Raw genomic sequence first — 6,678 nt, forward strand, 5'->3', positions numbered from 1 at the left:
TTGATGAAGATGCCGTCAAGGCATTAACATGATGCTTTGGTGATTTTGAGGCTTCTTCAAGTTTAGCCATAACTTTTTCAAACTTCAAGTTGATGGTATCAATGTGAGCACTAAGTTGAGCACCTAATTGAGTAACGGAGTCCACTTCATGCTTTCCTCCTCTAGTAGCCTTGCGAGGTCTACTATATTGTGAGTTATGGACCGCCATTTCCTCAATTTTGTTCCAAGTTTGATTGTCATCAACTTCGGTGAACATTCCATTTGATCCCATGTTGAGAATGTTCCTTGAATCTTCATAAAGACCGTTCCAAAATTGTTGTACCAAGAACCACTCGCTAAGTCCATGATGAGGACATGAGCGACAAATTCCTTTGAATCGCTCCCAAGCTTCATACAAAGATTCTTCATCCCTTTGCTTAAAGCCCGTAATTTGAGCTCGTAGCATGTTAGTCTTTTCCGGTGGATAGAACTTTTTGTAGAAAGCTAGATCCAACTTCTTCCAAGAATCAATTCCGAGAGTAGCCTTATCAAGGCTTTTCAACCATTGTTTCGCGGTGCCAATTAGAGAAAAAGGAAATAAGACCCATCGAATTTGGTCATGAGTTACACCGGTTTGAGAAATCGCATCACAATAGTCGCAAAAAGCCTCCATATGAGAATGAGGGTCTTCACTAGGCATTCCCCCAAATTGGCTTCTTTCGACTAATTGGATAAATACGGATTTGGCAATAAAATTTCCGGTTAGATGTTGTGGTGTGGGAGTACCATTGGGTAGGTTCTCCTCGGTGGGTACGGAATGTGATGAAAACTTAGGCATTGTGGGTTGATTTTGTGTTGGATTTTGTGTTGGGTTCTCCTCACCTTCTCTTGCAAAAGGGTTGATGAACTCAATAGTATTTGGTTGAATAACTACAACCTCACCAATACCTCTCAAAGTTCTCCTAGCAAGTCTTCTATTGGTTGTCAAAGTCCTTTCAATTTCGCGATCAAAAGGTAACAAGTCACCTTGTGACCTTCTAGACATGCAAAATATCAAACAACTCGAAAACAATTAGAACAAACCTTGAGGAGTTTTACTTCCCCAAGGCAAAGAAAGACACAACTAATAACAGTACAAGAAAATCTAAATCAAGTTAACACCGTCCCCGGCAACGGCGCCATTTTTGGTCGGGATTAAATCTTTCGGTAACTTGTCGTTAGGAGCACCTTGACCAAAACACAATTTATAATTTCACAAACAACTCTACAATTAGTAAAGAGGCAAGTAAAGGTCGGATCCCAAGGGACGGGAATTGAGATGAGATTTCTATTGCAACTAGTGGTGTCTTAGGGGTGTCACAATTGGGGTTTGATGTAGAAGGTCACTAAACTAAATAGCAATGAAAGTAAACAAGCAAGATGAATTAAAAGGGTTGTAAACAATTGATAAAAAGCACTAGGGTGTCATGGGGTCATAGGGGATTCATGAGAATTGATCATACAAACATATTCTCAAGTTATAAGCAAGCAATTATTGTTGTGATGGATCGAGTTGGTTTATATCTAACAATCCGAGGAAAGTTTGGGTCCCGGAGCCGAATCGATTAGATTGTACAACACCTACAAGTCGACTTATTCTTCCCTACTCAACAACATGCATGGTCTAATGAGACTCGAGTTGGTTTATGTCTTACAAGTCTCATTGAAAAGATAGGTGATGGGTAAAAAATGCAAGGATTCATAGGCTCGCATTTCATCAAACATAACATGTGCATGAGTTGAGATCATAACAAGCAAGCAAATAAACTATGAAAGCATATTAATTTAAGCATGAATCATTCCCCATGTTGGTTTCCCCTAATTACCCATTAACCCTAGCTAAGTGACTACTCACTCATTATCATGTTGAACATGCTAGCAAGGTTGTCAATCATACCAACAAAGTGAAACATGATGAATAAATGAAAGTGATTAACAATAATTAAAAAGGGATTAAGAGAATTATACCTACTAATGATTCCAATAATAAAGCAAAGAATAAAAGAAGTACTTGATGCTTGATTGAGAGGTTGTCAATCTCCCAATAATAACCCAAATAATCTTCAATTACCCAAAATAAAGGATGAACAAGAGAGAGATTAAGGAAATAAAACTTGTATTAAAACTTGATTAATTGTTGATTACAAGATTAAAGAGAGATTTGATTGATATTAACTACACTAAAGATTGCTAAGAAGAACATACTCTTCTCATTAGACAAATGGGGTATTTATAGTGGGGATTAGGTGGATGCATTGGGGTTAACTAAGGGCTTAAATGACGATTAAGTCCCTACTTAAGGAAACGCCGGTCTTTTTGGAAGGATGGGCATCTTTCTTGAAGCTTGAAGAAACGAAATTGGTCTGCCTTGGAATCCGGGCGTCTTTAGCACGGGACGGGCGGATTCGGTGGTCTCTGCCCGGGCGTCTTGGTGTGAAGACGGGCGTCTTCTGGAGCTGCTGCCCAGGCGTCTTGGGGTGAAGACGCACGAATTGTGGTGGTGGAGACGGGGGTCTTCTGGGGAAGACGCACGGATTGCTGGACAATCACGTTTCTTCTTCTTTTCTTCCTTTTTCTTCATAAGATCCTTGGGGATTTCCTCGGGGATGCAAGGATCTTTTCTCATCATTGCCCATCTACTATAGTATGTACAAAGGCCTTCTAATCTTGTCTCTCCTTGATGCTTGGTCATTTGAATTCAATCAATTTAGTCTCATTTTGCCATGAAAATGCAAGGTTTGCACTCCTTTCCTACCAAGGGATCAAAACCTCAAAGAATATGCAAAACAAAGAACTAAAGACAATAAATGACCCAAATATGCGCTAAAAAGCATGGGAACAAGGCTAATTCGGGGACTAAATATGCTCCAATTATGGTCACATCAATATCATTCAGGAGATGCAAGTTAGATTGAGAGATGCAACTAATAAAAAAAAAAGTTGAGAGAAATGATGCTATTTGGATTGATCGGCTTCTGGGCAGCAAACCGTAGAGATCGGGGAGAAGATGATCAGAGGTGTTAGAAAGGGTTTGTGTCTGAAAAGGGGGGTTTTTGGTAGGGAAGGTCAAAATCGGGTTTTGTTGTGATCTGAGTATTGTTTTGATCAGGTTGTAACGCCCCGTAATTTTGGACCGTTAATATATTTCGAAAATAATTAATTAATCAAGTAGAATTTGATATTAATGTATTTTAAGTAAAAATAATTCAAAAAAATATAATTTTATTATATTTTGAGGTAAAGTATTTATTTTGATAGTTTCGAGATGTTTAAAAATAGTTTAAACCGTGTAAAACTTTTTATTTCGAAATAAGGGCGTATCGGGGGGAAAATGACAATTCTTTTGAACGTTGGGTAAACGAATTTGGAAATGGGTCGTATGAGTATTCAATTTTCTTGTAATCCCGTGTTTAAGAACTTTGGTCTTGACGGAATTTGCATTTGACTTACGGTTTTAATTATTATCGAAATGAGTCAAAACCGACTCGAAAAATCCCGACGCAAACCCGCTCTTTCCTCCTTTCTTTTCCTTTCCCGCGGACCTCCCTTCCCCTTTACTCTTTTTTCTTATTTTTTGTTCTTAACTTCATCTTCAACCTCTAAAAACCTTCCAAACACCATTTCAACAAAAATTCAAGCTGTTTTGGCCATAATTTCTTCGTTTCTTATCGGATTTTCACGAAATTTACCTTTCCGGAATCCCCTCGCCGAGATCTACAACTTAGTATGTTCTAATTTCAGTTTTCTTGAAGTTGTTTTAAGACGATTTTTGGGTATAATTTCGGTTTTGGTGACTTTTGTTGTGTTTTTGTTGTTTTTAATAGGTGAAGATTATGAGGATGATGTGGGGGACTCCTATGTAGTAGAGGATGATGGGTAGCTACTGTTTTTAGGGTTTTCTCAAGGGTTATTTTGCCTTTTTCTAGCTTAAGGTAACATATTTCGAGTTACTCGACGAAAGATCGTCACATGCTTTGTTGTTTTTGTATGTTGGGTGATTTTTGTTTGAATAAGTAGTTTTCACATGTAAAATTTGTTGCATGCATGTTTAATTTATGCCTTTTGCTAGTTTAAATTAACAAAGTTGAATTGGGAACGATTAATTAATGTTCAGACGGTCTTTTACTAAACAAAAATGGAAAAAAATGGTGGTGTAGGGGACGGGCAGCAGGCAGCAGCCGTGGCGAGCCCACTAGCTAGCCACGGTTGGCCGGGTCGGTCCGTTGCTTGTTTCGCGGTTTTCCATGCAAAATTTGTCATTTAAGGTTTATTAATGACATAGTTAGTATGAGTACACTTTAGGAATTGAATCATATAAGTAATAAAAATTATGTTAATGGTAAAACTAGGCTTATATTAATAGTTATCACATGTTAGGATAGTTTACAAAATGAATTTGTAAATAATAGGCTCAGAATGAATTGTATAGGGATAATTGTAATGTTTTGTTGATTGTGCAAAAATCGAGCCTTAGTCCCTTTAAGCGATGCGATGTCGATTAATTGAGTGATTGGTCACCGCAATTTGACCGTGCACTGTCGCAGGTGGGGTTGCGGGTAAAAATTCGGTTGAATGAATTAGATAATCGGCCTTTTTCTTGTTTTAGGCCATTTATTATATCTCTATTTCACATGTGTAGTTAGTTGAATTTAAATAGCTTCTTATTTAGTTAGTTGAATTTAAATAGCTTCTTATTTTGTAATAATGGCCCTAGATTCCCCTAAAGCCTTTAATATTGTTAAAATTGCTAGAATTGGAAGTTAGTATTGAATACTTATTGAGGAACTGTTGGTTTATCTGCTGAATAGACATTTATATAGCCTTTCACATGTTAGAATGTTAGAATTTATGTTGGTAGTTGGACTTTTTGCCCTCTTAAGGTTAAGTGGGTGTCTTACTTGACTTGTGTGGTGAGTCTTGTGTGGTGTGGGCTAAAGTATTCAAGCTGGGACTAGCTGGGACTAGGTCCTAGGTGATTATTTCGGCTTTCATCATAGATAGGTCTTTATAGTCTCTGACGAGTATATGTTCACTGCTTGATAGCCTTTGTGTTCCTGACTAGTGGATTTATATCCAAGTTGGGGCATGACCTCAGGTACTTATTTTGATAGTATGGGGTCAGCTTAAGTACTAGCCAACCCTTCGGTGGTGTCCTAAGGGTACTCACTTCACTTTGTTTTAAAAAAAGTCGTGGGTCTTGGGTGCGGCGGTGTGTATCCGCATGTCTAGGTCTGCGCAGATTTTAGGCTAGGGTTGTGTTGTCTCTTGGCCATGTTTTATTAATATTAACCGCTGAGCCAAGATACCGGTTCGATTACCTTCCCTACCTCGTGGTATAGACTCGAGTTACAAAGTGACTATTGACCGTGCTAAGAACTTATGCCTGTCTTTGATATATTGCCCTTTCTTGTATGGTGATTTTATGAACTGTAATAGGTGAGATGTAAGCGGTTCTGATTGATAAAGTTTGGATTACTATTTGTTATATGATTCACATGATAGTTTAGTTTGGTCAGTTTAGGGGTCATTTGTTAGAATACATGATAAGTAAATGGTTTATCAAATTGTTTACATGTTACATTACATGTTACATTAATTTTGACGATTCGTGGCTGGGAGGACTCGAAGTTACTCCCCACTGAATTGTGGCTTTCGTGTTTGTATAAAATGCGATTGACAGGTTGTTGATGCTTAGTTGGGGTCACAGACGAGCTAATGAGCAAGGAACCTTGGACCTAGTTTGGTTTTCTTTTGTAGAAACCTTTTATCTTTTGGTTATGTAAATAACCTCTTAACTTTTGGTTTGTATATAATTTGAAGGGACATATGTCTCCCTTTTTCTATTTTGGGTTTGTATCATTCTACTTTCTATTTAGCTATGGCATGTAAAGTAGTTCATCGGCTCTCGCAGGTTTTGGCACCCGCTTCTGGGAATGTTGGACTTCTTGAGTTGGATTGGTTGTGAATGGTTTAGTTAGAAAATTTTTTGAAATTGCAGGTTTTATCTAGTTGAACCATTTACAAACGTATCCTACCAGTTTTTCTGTAGAATTTAAGTAATTAGATAACGCTAAATTTAAGGGTGTCACAAGGTAGACGAATGTTGATTCCTATTGCTTTTTGTTGTTGGGCTCCCTTATTTTGGGCTGCCTTTGTTTGGTAGGTAGTTTGGATCAGTTAATGTCGATTGATATTTCTGATCCGTCTTCCTTGTATGGTGACTTCTCCTTTTGAAAATATACTTACATTTTATCAAAAAAAAAAAATAAAAAAAATTGTTTTCCTCTTCTTTTATATTAATATGCTTTTATATTTGCATGCATGTTACATAGATCACTAAAATGATAAATTATGAGATAATTTAATTTTTATTAGAGAGTCTAATATGGATCTATGATCTTTCAAGTGGTATCAGAGCTTAGGCTTGTAATTTGAATGTTGATTTTAAGCATATTAATGAATTATGAGATAATCTATAAAAACTCAAAAAATGTGTTAGAAGAGGTTTTAGCACGAAATTTTTGGGGCATGCATACCTACTAATCTCAAAAGATTTGTGGTTAAGTTTGGTGATTTATTAAGTTATTTTGCTATTTTTAATGATTTTTGGTAGAAAACCGAGTCCAAATGCCGTATTTTAGTTAAAAATTGACTAAAAAT

At 37.0% G+C, this 6,678-nt stretch overlaps 1 long non-coding RNA gene and 1 other non-coding gene across 2 annotated transcripts; both read left to right on the forward strand.

Moving 5' to 3' along the window:
* Positions 1-338: 338 nt before the first annotated feature.
* Positions 339-445, forward strand: LOC141644680 (small nucleolar RNA R71). Its single transcript, XR_012544292.1, has one exon. It is a non-coding gene; the product is annotated as a small nucleolar RNA R71 (small nucleolar RNA).
* Positions 446-3,593: 3,148 nt separating this feature from the next.
* On the forward strand, positions 3,594-5,861 carry LOC141628582 (uncharacterized). The gene is made up of 3 exons (XR_012537152.1): positions 3,594-3,742; positions 3,843-3,950; positions 5,699-5,861. It is a non-coding gene; the product is annotated as an uncharacterized LOC141628582 (long non-coding RNA).
* Positions 5,862-6,678: the final 817 nt, after the last annotated feature.

Source organism: Silene latifolia, chromosome 2 (genome assembly GCF_048544455.1).
Source record: "Silene latifolia isolate original U9 population chromosome 2, ASM4854445v1, whole genome shotgun sequence".
NCBI classification, from domain to species: Eukaryota; Viridiplantae; Streptophyta; class Magnoliopsida; order Caryophyllales; family Caryophyllaceae; genus Silene; species Silene latifolia.